Source organism: Uloborus diversus, chromosome 2, assembly GCF_026930045.1.
Source record: "Uloborus diversus isolate 005 chromosome 2, Udiv.v.3.1, whole genome shotgun sequence".
In the NCBI taxonomy this organism is placed as follows: domain Eukaryota; kingdom Metazoa; phylum Arthropoda; class Arachnida; order Araneae; family Uloboridae; genus Uloborus; species Uloborus diversus.
In genome coordinates this window covers 79,378,248-79,402,092 of record NC_072732.1, presented here as the reverse complement: position 1 = coordinate 79,402,092, position 23,845 = coordinate 79,378,248, and the positions used below count along the sequence as shown (strand labels likewise).

Genomic DNA, 23,845 nt, shown 5'->3' with positions numbered 1-23,845 from the left:
TTACAAAATAGTTGTTTTTGGCTTAATTCAGGTTGAAAGAGTCGTTATAGTCTGCAACTCTTCAAAATAGTCGCAATAGTTGCTTTTTTAGTCTGCAGTGGCAGCCCTGCGTTTTACGTTATTTTAAGAAGAGTAATCAAAAAGTTGTAAACACATCCAACAGCACAAATGGTTTCAGCACTGAAATCAGTTGTGTTGTTTAATATTTGTTTAACATAATGAATTACTTAATATATATATATATATATATATATATATATATATATATATATATATATATATATATATATATAAAGATATTATTACTAAAAAAATAAATTTTCATGAAAAGTAATGCAAAAAGTTTAGAGATGTCTCCAATAAATGGTTTTCTCTTATCAATGTAGTTATTCTAAATTACCAACAATTTTAAAAGTGCTTTCCACGGAACGCTTTGAAACGCCATTCCTTGTTATATTTAGTAAAGTTTTTATAAACAATGCAAATTTAATGAAAATTGGTTTCGAACAACTTTCTTTTTTTATAACATAAAAATATTTGCTGTTTAAATTAAAGCTGGCTAAGTAAGTAATCTTAACTGACATTTTATTAACCTAACGAAAATCCGCAACAATGACATCTACCCTATAAAAACGCGAGTTTTTTTTTTTTTTTTTAACCCAAATAACATATTTTTCCAACTATACATCATTACTTCCACCTCTTCTTTAAACTCATCTACAGCTACCAAAGCATGACATTTCCGTGTCTATGCCATCTAACCGATTTTGTGCGTACTTACATAATTTTTCTAATTTGCATTTTTGACAACATATTTTAAATCTTATATATGCCTGTACGTACTTTTATCGTGTGCTTTGACTACGCTGAACACGCTCAGCAGTTTCTCAGCTTCATAATAACACAGCTTAACAACATTTAATTTACTCGACAACAAGCTTGTACTTTCATCACAGTGCTCCATTTTCGGCCATTCTTACATAATATTTATGTCAGAAAATAAATTAATTTTATTTCATATTGTTACAGTATCTCTTCCTATATCACATAAAAATATGTTTGCTTTCCGCAACGGTACAGGTTCTAGATTGCACATGCAAAGTGAAAATACATTAAATGACACAAAATAGTTATTGTTATTTATAGAATTAGCAGTGCCCTCTACAGATCATCTAATTAAATTAACTTTTAAAAGTTTAACATCATTAAAAGAATTTAGCTTGCTTACATTGTATGCACAGGGAGAGTCTGAGGCGACAAACCTTTATGGGATGACAGAAAAAATCTAAACAAGCCAGAATATATTGCACCTCAGCAAGGAAAGTGACACAACACAAAATTTGAGAAAAAAAAAATCCAGCTTTTGATTTAAAAACTAAATTTCTTTTTGTTTTCTTTCTTTTGGTGATAATTGCACAGGTTTATTTTGATGAGGACTACAATCTGAGTGTCTTCCCTTCATAGATGTAGTCAAGCTACGGCAAAAGTTGTTGCGTGCATGCGGACATTTAAGGGCTGTTCACTTATCGACCGTCCGTCCCGTTTTTTTGACGTGACGGACTGCGACGAAAACAGAGTAGCATTCACATACGCTCGCCTTACATCAATCACGTGACTGAGGTCACCCACTAGAGAGAAAAGCGCGCTGATTGGCGGAAACCAATGAAATGTTGTCCTACTTTTGACGAACGTCAGATATCAAGGTTCTTCTGATAGAAACCGGTCCCGTCCAAGATGGCTTGCTGCCATAGCAACCAGCAAAGAAAACCTGTTTCGAAAGGAAGCAATCGGTGCGGACGTGACGGACGGCCGATATGTGAACAGCCCGTTACACGTCTATACTAGGACATTTGTCCGTCTATGCTAGAAGAACTGGTTGTCCATGGAACCGACTTCTCGTTGTGCATCTAGTTGACACTACATCTATGTTTTACACAACAATTTAGTTTTTAAGAACGGTTTAAAGCAATTGCAGGCATTGGTGGGGCACAGCTGTTCTATATGCGTTGCAATGACAACGCACTTGCCACGACGCAACGGCGAGTCATCCTGGCAATGTGTCGCTGATCGCTGCGTTGTTGCGACGCGTGTAATTGAGCAACAAGCCACCACTTTAAATAATAACTTTAAACTTTTCTTAAAAGAACTAAAATGTTGTGTAAAATCATCTTTGTATGTTCGCATCTATCAGTTTCTTGCTTTATGTGCATGTGGTGCGTCAGCATTGCGTTTGTGATCATATGTTTCTATTCTATTCATTGGTATTTAGCAAGAATATATGTATATATTCTTGCTTGTTTAGATGTTTTCTGTCATCCAAAAAATGTCTTGTCGTCACGTTCAAACTTACTCTGTAATTATGAAGAATGACTAGCAAATTTGTGCGAATTCGCCAAAGAAGTCTGTGCGAATTAAAGGATCTGTGAAACTATTTTGTTTCTTTGCTTGAGAAAATGTCTTACATGCGATTCCATGAAATAATTTCACATTTTTGGTTCCAAAGGCAAAAGTAATAATGATGAAAATCCCCACATTGTACTATTATTTAAGCACACAATTGAAGCAATTAGAAGCAAAGGGTTGAAAGTGCCAAAAATAAGAATTTGGTGATAACAAGAAATTCTTATCTGTCTTTGGGCAAGAGATGGTGAAGCTTTAGCACGGAGTGTCAACTAGAAGCGAAAACGGACTACTACATTTTGTAATAGGTAGAATCGGCGAGAACGTCCAAGTAGTAAAGTTTCGTGTTCTCCCTGATCCTACCTACATCAAAATGAAGTGTCCCGTTTCGGCTTCTAATTCACGCGCCATCTCTCAGTGGTCAAGCTTTAATAGCAGCCCTGGTATGTGATGCCACACAGCATGATTCATAAAAACTCTTCAGTGAAAACCTGTCTAGGGTTTAAATTTTGCCCTTGTTTGTACTCATAACTTTTAAAAGTGCGACTACGTCCCTATGCTTATCACTGACTCAACTGACATGTCATCTCATTCCCCGGTTGCCTATCAGGAGGCCGATTTTTAAGCAAATTGCTGCTTCAATAGAATCTGGACGAAGTTACAAACATCTTTTATGATCCTCCTGAACTGCTATTTATTTTCAATGACCATACACCTTTGCCCCCTCATTGGGCTGTATGCCGATTTCGACGACTTTTCAAGTCGCGTAAACGCACGAGATTCCCAAGCAAAGAAGCAAAGATGTTCCATTCGAGTGACGGGGAGCTTAGAGTGTCCTCTGATCTCACTTCTTGACGATTTCCAGGGCATGCCACCTGGTGACTGTGTTCCTGGGGTTGGCCAACATCTCCTGCCAGTGCTGCAGCGCCTCTCCCCGGGCGTACATGAAGGGCCCGATGACGACGCGCCCCAGGGCCCGGTCACGGACGAGGGGACTCGGGCCCCCCAGCATCGCCGTGAACGTGAGGCTGCAGGAATCGAAGAAACGGCCGGACACGCCGAAGCCGAACGTCTCGTCGAAGCTGGGATTCGGACAGAGAGCTTGGGGGACGGTGCGCTTGGACTTGATCAGCTTGCGACCGTGGTAGAGCTGCACTTTCACGTAGAGAACTGGGAAAAATAGAAAGAAGAAAAACAAAGTCAGTATTTTTTGTAATATAAAATTGCCTTCACTTTTAACAGGCAATTTCATTTCAAAACTTTTAGGGGGGAGGGAGGTAAAAGGTTTATACTCAATGCACTTTACATAGATAAACAACAAAACCATGTACATTTGAGATTACATAGATTCCTCAAAGCCAAGGGGGAATGGCCCCTTTTGAATCGAATAACGGTCCTTACCTTTAACTACTGTAAAAGCACTTAATTTCGAGAGCAGAAATTTTCGCGAAAATAAGGATATCGGTGATTTTACGAACTGAAAATTTCACGAATTTTGCATGTGAAGAGATTTTTACGGATAAAAAATATTTCGTGGGGATTAAATTTTTGCTGTTACGACGAGCTAGCGAAAATTAAAGCACCCCAGAAGTAAGCGCTTTTACATTATTGCGAAGCATTGTCGAGAGCTTTAAAAATTATGAAAAAATGGCTCTAACTTCAATAATATTTAATCCAGTAAGACAAAAGCGATCGAATCAGCTAAGATAACACTTTAGTTTTTAAACTTTTCTTAAAGATGCGAGTTTAGTTTCTTTTTTTTTTTTTTGGAAATTTCCCAAACCTTTTTGTCTCGTGGTACACCTGCCCATTTTCTCTTATTTTTGAAAACCCTATTTTTAGGCGTCCGTCGTTTCGAAAAAAGTCAAGTTAGGTTAATGCTTGAACTATGGTAAAAATTACTTTAAATGAATTTCTTTTGCTATTTGTGCTTAAAATTTTATTTTATTCGTGAAAAATTGGTAGTAGTAGGAGTGAGGAGCGGGGAGGTTTGCTTGGGGTCCAGCTTAGTACTGATTTCAAGTATGCAAGTTCTTACAAGTTCGAAAGACAAAGCGAATCAGTATCTACTTATCTAAACTTATGAGATACATTTAATTCATCCATTCTTAACTTGTACACCATATGTATAATCAATAAACTTCTGGTGTTTGAAGGAGATTTGTTTTTATTGAATTCCAGTTACATTTCATATGCCCCCCGCAATTTTTCCTTTCATTCACATGGATTCCTTTCATGTCTGAATAGGCCACTGGAGGTTCATGTAAACCACTTTTCTTGTAGTGGTGCATTGAGATGTATTTCAGTGCAAGATTTAATTTGAGATAATCTACTTATTTCGATGACTAAGCAAAATTAGTTTAGTGCCTTGATACCATCTAGTACAGGGGTGTGGAAAATTTTATCCATGGATGTTTAAAAAGTGCTAAATGTGATAGGAAGTATTCTTAAAACAACCTTAGAAAGGTTTAATACTTAAGTATAAGAAATAAAGAATTCAAAACCACATTTTTTCCCCTGTGAAGTTAAGTGTGACGAAATTCGTATGCATAAAACCTGCAAATTCATCTTGAACCATGTTTTTGACTGAGATATCTTTTACTAAACATTTAAAGTAATTTCACAAAAGTTGCACAAGAAAGCTGAAAACAATTACGCATGCTCATGAAATGTTCGCGAATATATTTTTCCAAGTGTCGATTAAAGCAGACAAACACATATTTCCTCTTTAGAATAAATTTCCCAATTTTTATGCAAGTAAAATAATTTTTCACAGATTTTTACTAACAGATATAAAAGCCACTTTCTACTGAAATAATTGTGATTTCAAAGTAAAAAAAAAAGAATATGAAATAGTTTCAGTCTATGGATAGAGCAAAATGATGACCATTCCGATAGTAGATTGAGGCTCGTTAACTAACAGAAAAGCAATATAACGAGATTAAATCGTACATTCTACGGGGGAAAAAAGGAGCATTTTAGGGAAACAGAAATCGCTGCTTTCCCCCAAATGAATTGCAGGTCTTTTTGAACAAATCAATGTGTGTCGTTTATTGTAAAAGCGGTGTAATTCCTTGTAAATGATTTTACCATGCTTTATTATATAAAGCACCTTGCAAATTTTTCGTTTGGAAAAAAAAAAAACAAGTGTCCATCTACTATTAGTCATTAGATATTTATCTTTCAAAAGGAGCTTTGCTTTGTTACTAAATGATATAACTAAATGTGATAACATTTAGAAGAAGAATACACATTTTTAAAAATATAGAGGTACACCACTTTTACAATGAACAACACATATTACAACTCATGTAACACGATTTTTACTTCTGAGTAAGCAATGTCATTTCCTAATCCAATCATATAAACACGAAAAAAACTTGATTTCCTAGCAAAAACCTTGTTTTTTGCAGCCAAAACAACGAAACGTTGAAGTTTGCGTACGATCATCAAGTAAGCGTGCAAATTTTTAGGCTTCTATTTGTTTTAAGACAAAAAGGGAACATTACATTTTCAATCAATAGTAAATTTCAACTCAAATCCTACAAATTGATGACAAAAAAACTAGAAATGTGTAGAGTAAGAAATAAACAACGTCAAAAAAGCACAAATTCGCAGATAACTGCAGACACGTGTTTCGGCGTTACAGGGAACGTCTTTTTCAATGCAAAAAGTAATGAGCTTATGGATGCAAAGACATCCGACAAAAGTTTTTGTCTCGGATGTCTTTTCATCCATAAGTTCATTACTTTTTGTAAAAGGCGTGTCCTGTAACCCCGAAACATGTGTCTGCATTTATCTGCGAATTAGTGCTTTTTTGACGTTGTTTATTTCGTACTCTACTGTTCAGCACAAAGGTATTTATTTATCTTATAAATGTGTAGTTTTGTGAAATTTGCTTGTCATTCACGAGTAGTTCCTCCATCAAGTGTTTATCGTAAAATACTTTAAATAAAACTTTTCACGATTATATAATAAAAGAATTAAAAACATAATACTTGGCAGCGATTGTAGTAGCACTGTGACAGCCACAAAATCGAACTTGCAGAGGTATAACTACTTTTTTTTTACATACTTATTGCTCGATCAATTTACAATACTTGCTGCTCTTGCAAAATTCAATACTGTTAAACTACGAAGGGAAAAAATGATGCATAGCATGCATTTTTAGACATTTCATTCCTAGAATAGATTTAGTTATGCTTTACACTGATAACTTTGCTAAAAAACCCACATAGAAACAGAGCAACAAAATGTACTAAGCGTAATATTTTTCTTTATTGAAAAAAGTTTTCTTTTTTTCAAATCATCTTTCGCTTCAAGGGTGAACTTTTGACATTTAACTTTCATTGACATTTAACTGCCCAAAAATGTTCGGTAATTACCTGCCTCATCGCAACATATTTAAAACTCAATATCTGAAGCCAGGTGTTATTTCCACCTACTAAAACGAATTCTAAGCTTAGACGAATGCTACTTTTGGGGCCGTTAATGATTTTCTCACGGTTTGAAACCATCTCGTGTTTTACACCATATTGGAAATCCATTACCTTGAATATCTATAGAATTGATACTAAACAATGCGATATCGATTTTTCTTTTTTTTTTTTTTCTCGCTTTATGCCGCTTATAACAGAATAAAAACAAAGTAGTATGATTCAGATAAGATATCGTTGCAAAATAATATGCAGATATCTTAATAATAAAAACATGATGTGAGCGCGACACTGCTTTCTTGTTCGATTACAAAATAATTTGAGTTTCTTAATTACTCAAAAACGAGTGCGTGTACTCGGGTTCCCGCGTTAGAAAAAATAGTTCTTAAATGCATAATTTTTAGAAATTTTCCTAAACCAATAAAAGTCTAGTAAAAAAATATATCGACGAATTCAAGATTTAAAAGGTATATATATTTACGTTGGCGTCTGTCAATCTAAAATGGGGTCGTTTCCCAAATTTTAAAAGTATTTTTTTCTGAAAGAACATACTTAAAAACATAGGATCTGACTATTCTTTGATAAATTTGTTTACATTTAATATTTTTAAAAAATTACTTAAATCGGAGCGCTTTCATTGTTTACGGCTTCTGCCGATGATATCACGAATGTTGAAATGCCATTCAGTGTTGCCATTCACAGTGCAAAATATTTAATTCGCATCTTTACTCACGTGTATTGGCAACGATATGGTTGATAGCAAGGGTAGAGCGCAATTTTAATTCGCTACTTGATTATCATAACGTGGAAACGTAGTAGAAAGATGCGACAAAGTGCATCATTTGTGATTTCATCAAGACCACGCTTTGTTTGGAAAATCGGACATTTTAAAAAATTAATTTAAAAAAAACTGTTGGGAAAATGAAAGTATTTTCTGAGTCCATGTTATTTTTATTTATTTTTTGCTCATTCTATCCATTTCAATGACGAAAAGTAGTACTTTTGACTGAAGGAAACCACCCCACTGCAACAGCAAAAACGCTTAAAAAGTAAGTATCGCTTAAAAAGTACAAAACATACAATATGATTGTGCTTCAGGGTGTGTATTTAAAATACCTACAGTTTGTTGCAAACCGTAACAGAAAAGAATATGTTGTAGAGATTCATATTACAAATATCTATAATTCTAACGTTGGTTCTATGAAAGACTTCTTAAATATGGCCGATCTGACACTATTTAGCATCTTATGCTTTTCACCAACTTGGAGATCTATCGTCAAGTTGGCAACAAAAAGCGTAGAAATATATCGAATTCAGTGTGCATCGTGCTACGATCACTCGCTGGTGGTATAAATTTATTTTTTCTACCAGTTTGTCGGCGCTCTCAGCATCAATGGAATGACTTCTGCTTCCAGTTCGGTTATTCGCTATTCCAGACTGAGTACTAATAATAACGAAGCTGCAGTCTCTGGATGTGATAACCTGGATGTCTGGCATATTGCATGTGGTTCTGGGCCTTAGCCCTGGTTTAGGGGAGTTAACTTACTGCTAAACATTGATTTGCCTCACATAAATGTTTAAAAGCTCTTTCGAAACAACGGTTTGCAATCAAAAAAAAAAAAAAAAAAAGTACATACACAGCTATACATTAATAGACTCTACGCACTAAATTTCAAACTTTTTCGGTGCACAGTTTTGTTATAGGAGATATGCACATATGTGCATACAGAAGTCACGAAAATCATAGCGGTAATTATGTCGAGGAGGCTAACATTGGATCTTTCGGTTATTCAAACATTCACAGGTACATATGTACACGTACGGATGTGCTGGCGGAACTTGTTCATTCGGGGGTGAGTAAAATGGAAATTTCAACCGAAATTTGAGTGAAAACTTTTTCTCACAAAACATGTACAAAATATTCTTCCGCAGAAAGAAAATAAATCACTTTCACGAGCATTGCACGAATCAAACCGTTCATGCAATTCCCAAAACTACTCTTCGTTTGTTTGTATTATGTACTTGCTTCAGGTGCACAAACAAGAATTTTGACGCAAACAAAGCTTCTGTTCAAATACGAAAATGGTCAAATAAGGTTCGATCTGAATGGATTGTTTTTTATGGACTTGAGCAGAGGCGAACTTAATTTGCAAATGTTCATTCTAGAATTTTTCCAAACTGATGAACTATTTGTTAGAGGCTCATTTGCGTCAATGATGTACAATGGAAGCACTCATTATAATGGAATCACAGTCTATGCTGGGGTTACTTAAAGTGGTCAATATCGACCCGGATCGATATTCCTAAAGTGGTTGATTTCGGTCAAGAAGGTCTTCAGAGGTCAGCAGGAGGTCGATGAAGATTATAGTAAAATGCAGTTATAAAAGTACAAAAAACTTCAAACTTATTTTAAATGAATTTGACATTTGATTGCAGAAAATACCACAGTTAAAATGCAATTGCACACATAAAAAAAAGCCTTTCGAATTTTCAAAATTAATTTGAATTCTGAAATTTTGAACTCAAATTATGTTTTTCGCAATCACGAGTTGCGTCAGTGCCCTACTCATTGGGGGCTATTGCTTCTAGAAACAGCTCCTGTCCCCCCAAGCCTACCCCTCCTCCTGGGCGGTTACGTGTGTATAGTTGTGTGTGTGTGTGCAGGCGTGTGTGTATGTGTAGGGGCGCGTGCGTGCATGTGTAGGCTTATGTGTGTGCGTAAACCTGTGTGTATGCACAGGTATGTGTGTAAAGGCTTGTATGTGTGTGTGTGTGTGTGTGTGCGCGCGCGCGTGTGTGTAGGACATGGATGCCATTGACCAGGAGAAACGGATTCCAGGAGGCAAGTGCTCGGAGCCGTGCCTGCAGAGGCCGGTGGGCGGTGGTGCTGCTATCCCTGGTCTAAGCTGAAAAAGGAACCACAACATCAAGGACGGTCAAATGAACTCAATAAGCAATCGTGATTGCTCAAAAAAAAAAAAAAAAAAAAAAAAAACACGATAGCAAGCTAAGCTTCTGGGAAATTCAAGTTAACTTTTCAGTTGTTTTAAAGGACTTCGTCAAGGTTCTTTTACATTTTCAGCAGTCATCTGTTGACGATCCCCTGTCATCGCAAAAGGTAGCAATTTATAGCTTTCAAAATTTCGTAGCCAAATAGATTTGGCAACTTATAAAATAATTTTCAGACGACTATCATAAAAACTTAACAAGGTATAGGCAACCAAATTAGCCGACATTAAATTATTCCTAGATAGGTGACGAATCGTAGGAAAACATTCGAAAATTTGCATCACTTGCCTGCAGCCGTTCAGTATGAATCGTGTTAAAATCGTTTTCAAAATAAAATTACAAATGTATTTCTGAAATAATAATTGAACTTCCTTTCTAGTCTTAAGGTTCTGATGACTCTCTAACATGGAAAAATGTAATTAATAAATTGATTTCATTCGATAATTTATAAAATAAATTTTGAACTTGGTGAACATACATGTTCCATGGTCTTTAAAATGTTGGAAATACACAAGAAGGCTGAAAAAGCTGCTAAACCTTTGCCAATAAATAGTTGAAGTTTCTGTCAAATACAGATAAATGTGTGTGTATGATGAAAGATGTGTGTATGCGTATAGCTTATCATTCGGTAAAATTCAGAGTTTCATTGCACAAATTGAAAATACCGCCTTTCCCCCTCTCAGAAATTTAAGTTCGGCACAACCCTGGTTGGTTCGCATCCACTTTGTTCTCCATATTATATGGAATATTTTTCAAATAAAAATCACTCGATAAAGGTCGATTGATAATTAAGAAAGGAAGTCTTATAGAAACCGTTATAGAAAACAAGATCTACGACAGATTAGAGTCAAGTTGACACTCACCTGCGTGTTCATCTCCATCAATTCCTTTTAGATTCCGGAGTCTAGACACAGTAGCTTTGATGCGATTACTAAAGGGATTGCAAGATAGACAGACTTGGAGCTCACCCGGAGACTCAGACGACTGGGGAAAAGAAAACAAAATGACATGACTCGTTGGGCAACTTCTTTTTGAACGAAAATGCAACAGCGATGGTAGTAAAAGATATGTTTTTGCTTTCAAGGATGTATTGTTTTGGCTTAAGTATTATTTTTGAAAATAAAAAAGCATTTTTGGAGAATTTTGAGAATGATTTTAAAGCAGTTAGATTACTGTTCACAGAGCATAGTACATTAACTAGAATTCAAAAGCCAATTTCCATATATATATATATTTAAATGTTACTGCTGCCGACCGTCTTGTCTAGTTGTCAGAGAAGTCTTATTGTAGATGGGGAGGCTCTGGATTCGAATCCCGGCTCTGGCATGGATGTAGTTCCTTTCTCTTGTTCTTTCTTTGTGTGAGTACGTTGTTATACTGTGAATACTTCTGTAGCATATAAAGGGGGCTTTATGGCATATTGTGGAAGTCAGACTTCACACCAAATTACGGTACAGTTGCAAAAATGAAACAGCACACCTAAATTTCCTGGTACTAGCTGGAACAATACTACAACAAATGTTACTGTATAGTTTATCTTAAAAGCATTGTTTCAGAATTTCGAAGAGAGAGCTTTTGTAACAGAAAACTGAACCAGGATCTTACATATGGTTTCACGCAGAGAGGAATTCTCAATTTCAAATTAAAAAAACGCTCAAAATTTATAATGAAAGGTAAAAAAGATGAAAAAATATTGGTAATCTACTGACAGTGGGGGTATGATGCTACTAACTTTTAGTAGCATGTTTCTCAAAGGTACCAAAAACGTTTCATGGGTAAAAACGTACCGTATAAGTTGTTGAAACTAGCAACTGGTGCAAAGGCACGCCAGTTATGACATAGTACGTAACGCCTGACAGAATAGAAAGAAAAGATACATTTGAATCTATTTTGTTAAATTTCACATCATTTGGTTTTTGGAACAGGGGTTACTTGCAACATTTTCCCCAGTTTTTTTTAAGAGTATCATTCTTGTATGAAACTTTGCTCCCTTGTTTTCTTAAGGCACAATAATTGGATGGCATCATTTTTTTTTAATTTCAACTTACTTACATATTATACATATGAGTTTAGTATCTGATCTTAGCTATCTGATCTCACTAGAAATTTCATTTCATTACTTACATGAAAATATATTGCAAAGGAAAAAAAATAGGTAAAGTGTCAGATTTTCTCTGCCGTTTTGACAAACATTCTTAAAAAAGCCGCGATTTCATACAGCGGAGTCCGATTTTATATTTAAAAAAGAAAACCAACAGATATTATGGGTTGCATAATGCATAAATGTCTTAGATTTTTGCAACTATTAATTCAACAAAGTAAAATAAAATTTAAATTTTGTATTTTTAATTATAAGTTTGGTGTTATTATACAGTAGAATACCAAAATGACGAAAACCAATAAAACCCAATTTTCTATAAACCGCACAACTTTTCAAAAGTAAACAATAAGTTTTGAAGTTTAAAAAATCCCATTGTTTTGCCTTGCAAACATAAAATTATTAGTCAAATTAAATTTTTTAACAGTTTTTTACCTTTCCATCTTAATACAAACCTTTTAAATGAAAATTATTCACAGTAAAAAGAAAATACCAGATGGCGCTTGAAAATGCAACTGTTGAAGAACATGAAGCTATCAGATGTACAGGATAATTCATTTTCTTTTGATTGTAAAACATTTCTATTTGTGAATGATTAATTGTGTAATTAGTGCTTCAACACTCATTGCAGATAAAATTCATTCTGAAGTGCTAACAAAAAGATAGATTCTGAATATTAGTTTCAAAACTTGTGAAATGACCTCTATGTAAAACCTGTATAAACGCAAAAGCTCTGGTCCCAAAGTGTGCTTCATAACTGTCTTCTACAATAATATGAAAAAAATTAACGAGAAATTACCTGTGGTGCTGTCTCCAAGTCTCTCCACAGAGTGATATCCTTGGATAGGGACTGCTGTCCTTCTGGCTGAGCGAGAGGAAACATCACATGACCAAGACAATGCCGAACTTTACGCTTGTCTACATCATATACTGATAATTTCAGGGTACGTTTTGGTAAATTTTTCAGGTGTCACCTGTTAGAAAAATTTACATAAATTAAACGGAGAATGAAAGAATTATATGTTTACCGTGATTAGGACATGATTGTCGATAGATCTAAAGTTCAGTGCAGCCTCGAAAACTCGGCAATCGATAATCCGGCCGAATCCAGAAAACTCGGTCACACTCTGCCACAACGAAAAAAACCGCCGCGAAAAACTTGTGCGCACATTCTCAATAACCCGGTGTTTTCACAAACTCAGCTACTAGTGGTACACATAAGGGTTATCGGGATTCTTCCGTATTCTGAGTTAAAAGGACATAATAAGAACGTTCCGAAAAATTAAAAAAAATTTTAAACATCATCTGTGTGACGCCGTTAGAAATTTTAAACGTACTGCTTCTAGGATAAGATATTAGTTTTTAGCCTACTTTCCCAGTAAAAGTCAGAAAAAGAAAAAAAAAAGCATGAAAGAAGGCTCAATGCATCTTGAAAATATCGCAAAAAACAAAAAAAATGTCAAAAATAATTAAAATTATTAAATATATATCGAAAAATTAAAAATTGGGAAAGTAGGGTATTGAGATGGGGAAAAATGTCTGTCGGTCCGTCGGGTCTGTCTGTCTATCCCCCCCTAATAACTTTTGAATGAATAGTCCGATTCGAAAAAACTTTTTTTTGTTCGAAAGATCTCGGCGAGGACACCTCATTCCCATATTTTACTTTTTGATTTGAACTATTTTTTGTTCAATTTTGAACAGTTCAAAAAAACTTAACATTAGCGTCTACGGGGAAATTCAAGGCAATTCCGAACTGTGAGGCGAATTAGCTTCAAACAAACTTTGTAGGAAAAAGCTTTTGATGAAAAACTTGTATGTAAAATATCTTTTTGATTTGAACAATTTTCCGTTCAATTTTGAACAGTTCAAATACCTTAACAATAGCGCCTACGGGGAAACTGAAAGTCAATGTAGATTCTGCACTTGAAGGCGGATTTACTTCAAACAAATTTTGCTGAAAATAACTCTTGACGCCAAACTCCAGAGTTCGACTCCGAGAATTTAGGTGCACTTGACTCCGACTCCGACTCCTGTGCCCGATAATTAATCGGACTCCGACTCCCCGACTTCGATTCTGACTTCGTAGCTTTGGCAAAAATTTATACACGGAAGACAAATGACTGACTCCGATTCTTAAATATTCGACTCCGACTCCTTTATCTCAAAATGAGATCGACTTCGACTCCGACTCTGCAGCTATGGTTTTAACTGTGAAATAATTATTGTTGATATGACTTGTTTTTATTTTTACGCTAAAGTTTCAATTTAGGTACTCAGTTTTTGGCGAATAAACTCAAAGTCATTTATATTTCTACATAAAGATATGCGCAGACGATTTTTTTATTTTTTAAATGAAAATAATTTCTTTAAGTTGACATTTTATTGTTTTTTTTTTGGTAAGTGCATTAATTCATTTAAAAAAATGTATTTGACAACAGGGGAAAAAGACGATTTTTTTAAATATGTATTTATTTTAATGAGCTTATTAATTTTAATTATTACTTTTTCGTTTTGAAAGCTGTTAAAGATTTTCTTTATTGGAAAAAAGTGTATTAGCTGCTTTGTTTAAAAGTTGCTGCTATTTTATTTGTTCGTTTTTTTTCTTTTTTTTTTAACGCATCTAATTTTTTTTAGATGAGTGAGGAATATTTTATTCCTAGAAATCAGCTTAAAGTATTTTAAAAATATGTTTGAAAATATTCGCGACTTCAGCTATTTTTGAGAATATTGATCAGGTACTAGAAAGTAGTATGGGTATACGGGAAAGTAGGCTCGTCTAGTTCTAGACAGAACTTCTTGTTACTGCAACACAAGACAATGCACTTCATGTTACCCCTCTCTACTTTTCTCACAAACTATCACGATTTCACAAACCTCCCTCCCCCTGAAAGCGTGGCAATTTGTGAAAGACCTCTTTCTCAATAATCGGCAACTAAAATTTTTTGACGGCAAGTAAACCTTTCTTCAGAAAAGATGACATGGTGATCCATAACGGTTCACCACCCTTGCTCTATAATATAGTAGATTACTCTATGTGTTTCTCTCTAAGTTACAGTTTTGCGTAAATTTCTGCCAATGTCTTCAGAAGTTTTGTTCAACAAGAGTTCAAAATAAATATACAAAAAGAACCCCAATAAATTAGAACACTCTGAATGTCATACCGTTTTACATAAAGTAACCATCAAAGATAAATGTTTAACGCTGTAAGAAACTTGCACGACTTACGTGCTTATTTCGCGTGACTCACTATCTACAAATTACAAAGATAACTATATTATACTGAGAAATGGCAAAGTGAAATCAATCAGCAATCTTGATTTCTCTTAAAAAAAGAGAAAATTGCTATTTTCTGTTACTAAAAAAACTTTTTGAACTCTACTGTTTTGTTCGGCAAAAAAAATTATGATTTTTTTTTTTTTTTTTGAGCAATCACGATTGCTTATTGTTCTCATTTGACTGTTTTGAACTCCTATGATTTTATTTTCCCACCACCTCCCTCTGTCAGCACCACCGTCGCGACGACCGGCTGCTCCTCTAGCGAAAACAGTCTCCAGGTTGCGTCCACTTACTTGCCTGCCTTTACACATACATCTACACACACCTACACACACAAACACACACCTACACACACCTACACACACAAACTCACACCTACACATACACAAGCACACACACACCTACACATACACAAGCGCACACACACACCTACACATACACAAGCACACACACACCTACACATACACAAGCACACACACACCTACACATACACAAGCACACACACACCTACACATACACCAACACACACACCTACACATACACACACATACACATACACAAACACACACACACACCTACACATACACACACACCACTACATATACACACAACTACCCACACATACACATACCCCCCACACACAAACACACCTACTAAACACACATATCCCCACACACAAACAAACATACCCCCCCCCCCCACACGTCTACATACACACACTCGTGATTGCGAAAAGCATAATTTGAATTCAAGATGTCACAGTTCAAATTCATTTTTTTTTTAAATTTAACTTCATTAGTAGGAAAATAACTACTTAGGATTTCTTTTCGTTGACGAAAAGGCAATATCAAAAGCTTTTATTCATGTTTATTACATTAAAGTCGCCTTCAAGACTTCTTTTGGATTAATATGCACTCATTAGAACACATTTTATTCTTTTCTATCTATTTTTAGAACATTTAGTCGTTACGTACACGGAAGAAAAATATTTCGACAGAGCGCTTATCGAAGAAAGCTTGGCATTTTTGTTGAAGAAAGAATTTTAAAAAAGTTCTTAAAAGTTTGTTTGCGTTTAATATTACAGTATCGGCGAAAAATATTTTTGGTTTTTCAGAATAATATATTTCACCTTCTTTTTTTTCTGTTTAATAGGAAAGCCGGGGAAAATATTGAATCAAATTTGCTTATGATGTTTTACATTAAATGGCAGAATCAATATATAATGCTATGTAATTTGAATCGGATCAATTCTTTTAATTATAACGTTTTACTGCAGTTTGTAGTGATATTTGTATCAACAAATATGTCTGTAAAAGGAGAGGAAGTAAAATGGAAACACAACAAAAAAAAAAAAAAAAAGGAAATGGAAATTATCTTGTTTGATACATCCTGGAATGATAATGCAAAGATGGAAAGTGTAACACTGATGTTAAAATTTCATGTTTTTAAACGCAAAAACTTTCGAATTAAGAAATATGCATAAATGATGTCACGTGCCACACATAAATATTTATCTTATCATAACTACTATATATGATCCAGATGTATACCTTTTATAGACAAATAAACTTTTCTTAGTTTTACAATTAATACAAAGATATCTTTAACAATTTCATTACTTGATGTTGATTTGTGCGGAAGTTATACTTATGTTCATTTATACTGAATTTAATATGTTTATCGAGAAGTAAAATCTTCTACCAAGTAAACATTATTGCCCACATTAAGTATCTGAGTAGAGTATTCTGAATAAAATTAATCTCTGGAATCTCGTCACCCGGTGGCGATGATACTGGTAATCATGACATTTTAGTTTAACACGTAACGTTGGTAAAAAAAATAGAAAACAAAAAATATAAAATGTGTATCAACTACTCCAGGTCACCCCTTCTATTCCGGTGGCTTACTTTTAGAAACATAATATATGTATAAATCTCTGCTTGCTGAAAAGAAAGTTCACTTGCAAGTAGGGATTGCAATACCGGACCAAAAATTCAATACTGGTGTTCGGAATTTTTAAAACGTGATACCGGAATGCCGGTATTAATACCGGTACTTAAAGTTTCTTCAAAAATGCTTGAAAATATATTATTTCATTGTTGCGTTTCATGATTTCGTGCAAAAATTGTATTACAGTCCACCCTCTATAGAAGGACCTCGCATTACTGCGACGCTTCCGTTATAGCGACCGATGCATTAAGTCCCATTTCCTGTTTCATAGATACAATGTTATTTTATCGTCCATTAGAGCGCCCATCCTGAACCGTTCATTCCAATATATTGTCCAAAGCTAAGTTTCAATTTTTGTTAGTCCCTCAGGACTAACTATTCGAGAACCAACTCTTAAACATTTTATGTTTCTAAAAGTAAAATATCTCCATTGAAAGCAGATATTTGTTGCTATAGGGTCACATAAGTTATGAAAACCGCGCGAAAATGGTGGACATTACGAATTATACATTTTTGAAAAAGTCAAAAAAGTGAAAAGCTTCTACAATAATTGCAGCACAAAATTTTTAAAAAGAGAAAGAAACTAACAAATTTTTTTAACGTCATTTTGTTAGTTTCCTGATTCTCTTTTACAATGATGCATAACTATCAGAAATTATTCGTGCATTTTGTGCATTATTCGTGCAAAATGCCTGAATAATATGCAATACGTTATAACGACTTCTTGTTATAGCGACTTCCTTTTTTTGGAAGACAAGAGTCGTTATAACGAGCGTCGACATTATTTATGAAAACGTATTGTGAACAAATATATACTGAAGGAACAAATGTCATAATAAAAAATTAATAATAGTGAAAAATGTAATACATCTATTGTCTCTCGCCTGGAACTCCTTTTGTGCTCAAATTTTCCGACAGTTGAAAATACGCTTTCTGAATTTACGCAGATCGGTGGTACTGTTAACAAAGCGCGATACACCTCCTCTAATTGTCTAGAAGCTCTTCATCTTCGAATAATTCGGTCTCTTGCGTGTTATTTTTGGAGAAATCCGTTTGTGTGTGTGTTTCTTTTGTATTTTGTGTGCTATTATTATAATTATTTTTAGATTTATAACTAGGTGTAATTTTTTTTCCAAGAGACGATACTTTTCCAATATTAACATCATTTTCTCTTGAGCAGGAGAGGTTTGTGTTAAATTTTATTATTACTCTCTGGTTTGAAATTTACGATAAACATGACTAGATGTGATCTTGTTAAGTTTCTCTTATTCGTTTTCACGTTATTTTCAAAATTCTTTACAATTGTAATTATGTAAATATCTGAAAATATGTTTCAAATGGTATGCTTAACCTCTATGCAAATTTTCAAGGCACAATATAATTTTTTGAACATCAGTTTGCCAATCACAAAACTAGACATGAGAACAACTAATACCGCTGTCAAAAAATTACCGATTATTTTACTAACGAGAAAAAGTTTTTTTTGCCAAAACTCAGTACAGTTGAGACAAATATTTTTAAAAATATCAAAGTATTACTGCAATTGATGGTTGGAATAAATTATTCATAGAACAAATACATTCGAAATTAACTTTCACAAAAGGGGAAGCGAGTGATCAGGGAAATGGAAAAAATAAAAACATGGTGCACAAAAATGCAATTCATCTCACCATTTAGTAATGAAAATATCATTTTGCAATCTTTTCGCTACTTTTGTTTAATGATATTCTATTAGTTCGTGCTTTTGAAGTCAAACTTTTACATCAATAGATTGATTTTCATTCTGTGTCATGGAAAATGAAATGTACATTTAAAATATAAGTAAATATTTAATAAGTTAACTTGCAAATTCTTTAATTGAAACTATTTATTATTTTCAGCTAATACCGAAAATACCAGTACTTTACCTCGGCAAATACCGGTATTACGAAATTGCAAAATTGCTCGAAATACCGGTATTCGGTGTACCGGTGATGCAATCACTACTTGCAAGCTATCAAAACAAAGTCCAAAGGCAAAATCATTTAAACATTTCAAATACATCACCTCAAAAGTGAATGTTTCATTGAATTTGGGGGCCAAAGTTCTTTTTCTTATTTTCGACTGGTGGAAGGTCTCTTCGTCCGGAAGCAGATACACTTTCACAAATGGATCTCGGGGACTGTTGATGAGTCCCCGACCTACAGAGAAAGACAGTATTATTTGGCAGATTAACACTAAAGACTGAAACTCTTGATGCAGGAAAATTCTACTTATTTCCTGTACAGTAGCGCGAAAAATTACATAAAATTATTTAGTCGGAGAACGAATTCTGGCAATTCTCAAAGAATAAAAGCGACGTAGGAAAATAAAGAAGAGAAACCACCCCCTCCTCACCAATTTAGTTCATTTACTTATAGTGACAGCAATAACTAATGACCTCCTCTGATGTTGCTCAAAATACATTGCAGAATATTGTTAATAATTGTAAAGGGAATTTCACAGTAGGAAACTTTTTCTCACAATTCATGACAGACTCCTTTTGTTTTCAAATGTTATTTTTTATTAACAATTTGACGCCATTATTTTCTACACATTGGAATGCTTTAAAATTTTTGGAAAAAATTTCAGTATACAGCAATTTTTCTTTAAAAACAAATCTTTCATCGTACTTAGTTGCAGAGGAGGTTCTCTATTTTACATTATTTGCACGTACAAGTTCCCCGAGACATGTCAAGCATAAGAGATTACATTTCACTAAATGTGAAAAGTTCATATTTAATTTTTCGAATAATTTTTTCAATTGTTTTAGTCAGGGAGGAAAGCATAATAATAAAAACCAAACTATTTTGGTGCTGGTTTAATTAACGTATTTTGTTTCTGTTAACTGTTTTTCAATAATTTTATTTTAAGAACTTTTTTGGACATACATATGTGAGTTTGGGATTTTAATTTCTAAAAAAAATGATTTCATGATTTTTATTTGTCACACGAACTTTACGCGGGTTTCTTCTCTGGTAATTTTTCCTTGCTTTGAAAAAAATCAAAATGTGTGTAATTTCTTTTGTTCGATTAAAAAAAAAAGTCTCTATAAAGAGAAATTTGTCAAGAGTTTTCTTTAATTTTTTGGCAAAAATGAATACAAATTTTAAAGAAGCCACTTCTCTCAATATCCATCATACTATATCAAGTTAATGCTAATTCTCGGGAATTTCGATGAAATGTTCTTGATCCTAGGCGTAATACAGGAGGGGATATATAGTTCGATCACGAAAATTTGAGCTTTTGCTCCACCCCGTTTCAGAATTGTCCATTTTGATGAAGGGGCGATATGGAGAAAAAAGTTGGAACGGAATTTGCAAGTCCGTCATTGGTTCTATAGATTGAATACGTTACCTTGGAATTTAAGAAAATAGCCAAAGAGGTAAAACATATTAACTTTGTACGGTCAAGACAGTTGTCTCATCGGACAGGTCACATCCTACGTAAGTGGGTGGGTCTTGGGTTTACTCCTTTCAGCAGAAATTGGTCAGAAATAACAACACTTCCGATAATTAATATCAATTGGAAATTGATTCGAGTAGGGTTGCAGTACCTCCCTGGTTGCAATAAAGAGTGCAAGGCTTGTCATTTTTATCGCCAACTCAACGCAGTTATTGCCGCAACTTAAATCTTTCAGGTCTAAATAATCACATAAAGAAAATATACTAATAGTAATTTTTTTTCATATCGCCAAAATGTTGCTAAACTCCAATATCCATTCACCTATCCATTCTTCCTTTGCTACCTATTTTAAGGAATGAACCCGTTTTCTCAAATGATTGACAAGGGTCATTTGTTCGCGGTCAGACTTTACTCTTATTTTGTTTTAAGTAAAGATAAAACAACTATATTTCTGTCACTTAGAGAATTCAGTTATATACCTAAAACATCACGTTGCAGTTTCTGTTTTTCTTTTTTTAACACGCTTTTATTAGCTTCACCTGTATGTATGTATGTATGTATGTATGTATGTATGTATGTATCTTGTAACGGAATCTTACAGCTCAAATTTCGCCCACTTCCTGCGATCGGATTCCTTTGAAATTTGGCACACGACCTCAGACCCGTTGACAATGCAATATTCTATAATCAAATTAATTAATTAACTCTTATAATTGTTAGTTTCCTCCAATTTTAATCAATATTTTAGCATAAATCCAACAATGTGAAAAAGGAAAAATTTTTAAAAATACATTAAAAAATGCTCGCAAAAAGTATTTCAAAATATCTACAAAAACCTTTAAATTTTCTGCATCAGACAAAATTTGTTCCAATGTTATAAGGTAATTAGAACATGAAATATAATTGTTTTTAACTAATTTCATGCCAAAATTTAGGTGAGCCTTCAATTGGAATTTCATTGCTGATCAGACCATTGTTGAACAAACTTTTATTCAAATGCATCTCAAATTTTCAAAGTAATATAAATATGATTTCCGCAAACATACATCGATGACTCACAGTAGCTTCCCATCGGGGTGTCCTTGTCTTAACTTTAAGATATTACCTCGCACTCGTTTTATAAATAATTTCGTCGGCTGATAATTCTCCAACATAAGACTAAAAAACAGAAAAATAAAATAATAGTTTAAAAAACTAAAAAAACACGCTTTTGTAGCAAAATGAACTAAAAATTGAAAAATAATCTTTGGATGATAGTAGTTGACCAATCACTTAATTTTAATGTAATACAAAAAAGCGTGGGGGGCTTCTTATCAGTTGTCTTTAATTTCTTCCATTTGTTGTCCAAGCAAAAATTAAATAGACAGCACCCCACGCTTTTTTGTATTACATTAAAATTAAGTGATTGGTCAACTACTATCATCCAAAGATTATTTTTCAATTTTTAGTTCATTTTGCTACAAAAGCGTGTTTTTTTAGTTTTTTAAACTATTATTTTATTTCATACAAATTTCAAGTATTATTCTAGAAACAGATGCTTCAGTTTCATTAATCAAAAGTGCACTTTTTGAGAATTTTATTCGTTGCTTAAAATAAGGTCAGAATAATATCATTCATGCGATATGAAAATATTTTACTAAGGAAACCATTGCTATTTTAATTAATTAAGGCTATGTTTATTCAGGAGAGAGTTGACCTCCTTTTTTTTACAGCAGGATATGAATTCAGGCAATAAAACCATCACAGGCGCTAGAAAATTCAAACATCATTTCAAAGTTCAGCCATCTTCAAAAAAAAAAAAAAGGCTTAATTTATTTTTCTTTATCAGCTGCTTAAGTGAACTTTCTTAAACGTAGAGAGTATTTATGATTTCATTATGTATTTTTTGAATGCATACAATACTCTTCAGAAATTTGGTGATACTTCTACGACATTTTTAACCAAAATTTAAACATTATGAAAGGTGCAATGTGTTTTTTTAGAATTCGGTTCTAATTTTTCTCTCACATAAGATTTAATCTTTTCTAAGCCTACGTCCTGTAAGGCATCAGGATAAATTTAACGACATAAATAAAATAAATCGGATCAATTAAATAAAACTGATGAAGGCAGACTTTCCCGTTAAATCAAAACAAATGCTTCGATTTCGATATGGAGAGTTTTTTTATCAGTTATGATCAGCTGAAAATATATTAATACTATGGAAAATTTAATTGTTCGTAAGTTCTGAACTAGAATAGTGCATTTGTTTCGGACGGATTTCATAAAATCTTTCGAATTGTAATGTATGGAAAGTATAAGATTATATTTCGATGGTGTCAAAGATATCTTTTCAACAGTTATTTTAACATTATTGTTTTGAATTTTTAGACTTCTATCTAAAACCCAGTGATGCTAAGAATAAGTTTTGTTGCATTAAAAATTCTGAAAAAGAAGTGAAATTAAAAACTTCAAATTAAAAAAAAAACTTTAAAAGAATTGTGATTTTTTTCAAAATTATAAAACTGGGGGAAAATCTTCTACCAGACTTGAACTTTTAGCAAAATTCTCGAGTAAATTTTTTGAACTAAATATTCTTCAATGCGTAAGTAAAGTTTAAAGTTCATTTGAAGTTTATTATTGAGACAAATAGTATATCAACCGCATGTTTTTTTTTTTTTTTTTTTTTTGTCGATTTCGTAGTTATTTCCGGTTTTTCAGATAATTATTCAATTTTAAGAAATAAACGTGACCGGACTGGGTTTTGTTCAAAAAATTGCTTGAATTGATGAAGAAAAATATAAATAAATGAAACAATTGGAAATTTAAGACGCGAGAACATGTACAAAAAATCAAGGGCAATAAGTTTTTGGCGAATTTCTTTCGATTTTGCAGTTACGTACCTGGCAGGTATTTTGCTTTATAAAGGGTTACTTCGAGTTGATTACTCTCAGGCTTGTAATTGACAGCGAACCAGAGTCGTCCGTGTAGACAAGGCGGGTTGAGAGGTTCTTCTTCGTCTGAATCTCTGAGGGTAAAAACAAAATAAAGGTTTTTTCTATTTTTTTGGAATTAAATAAATAATACTTGAAATATGAACATATATTTAAAGTACATTCGAAATACCGACAGCCCGATTAGGTTATCCAGAGACTGCAGTTTCGTCTTTGTTTTCGACTCATCAGTCTAAAATAGTCAATAACAAAACTGGATATGTATCTCACAGAAGTTGAAAGTGCCATCAAACTGGTAGCTAAAATACATATTGCACACC

At 33.7% G+C, this 23,845-nt stretch overlaps 1 pseudogene; it reads right to left on the bottom strand.

Moving 5' to 3' along the window:
- Positions 1 to 652: 652 nt before the first annotated feature.
- The window catches only part of LOC129235247 (synaptotagmin-15-like), a 191,290-nt pseudogene continuing 168,097 nt past the window's right edge, over positions 653 to 23,845 (bottom strand).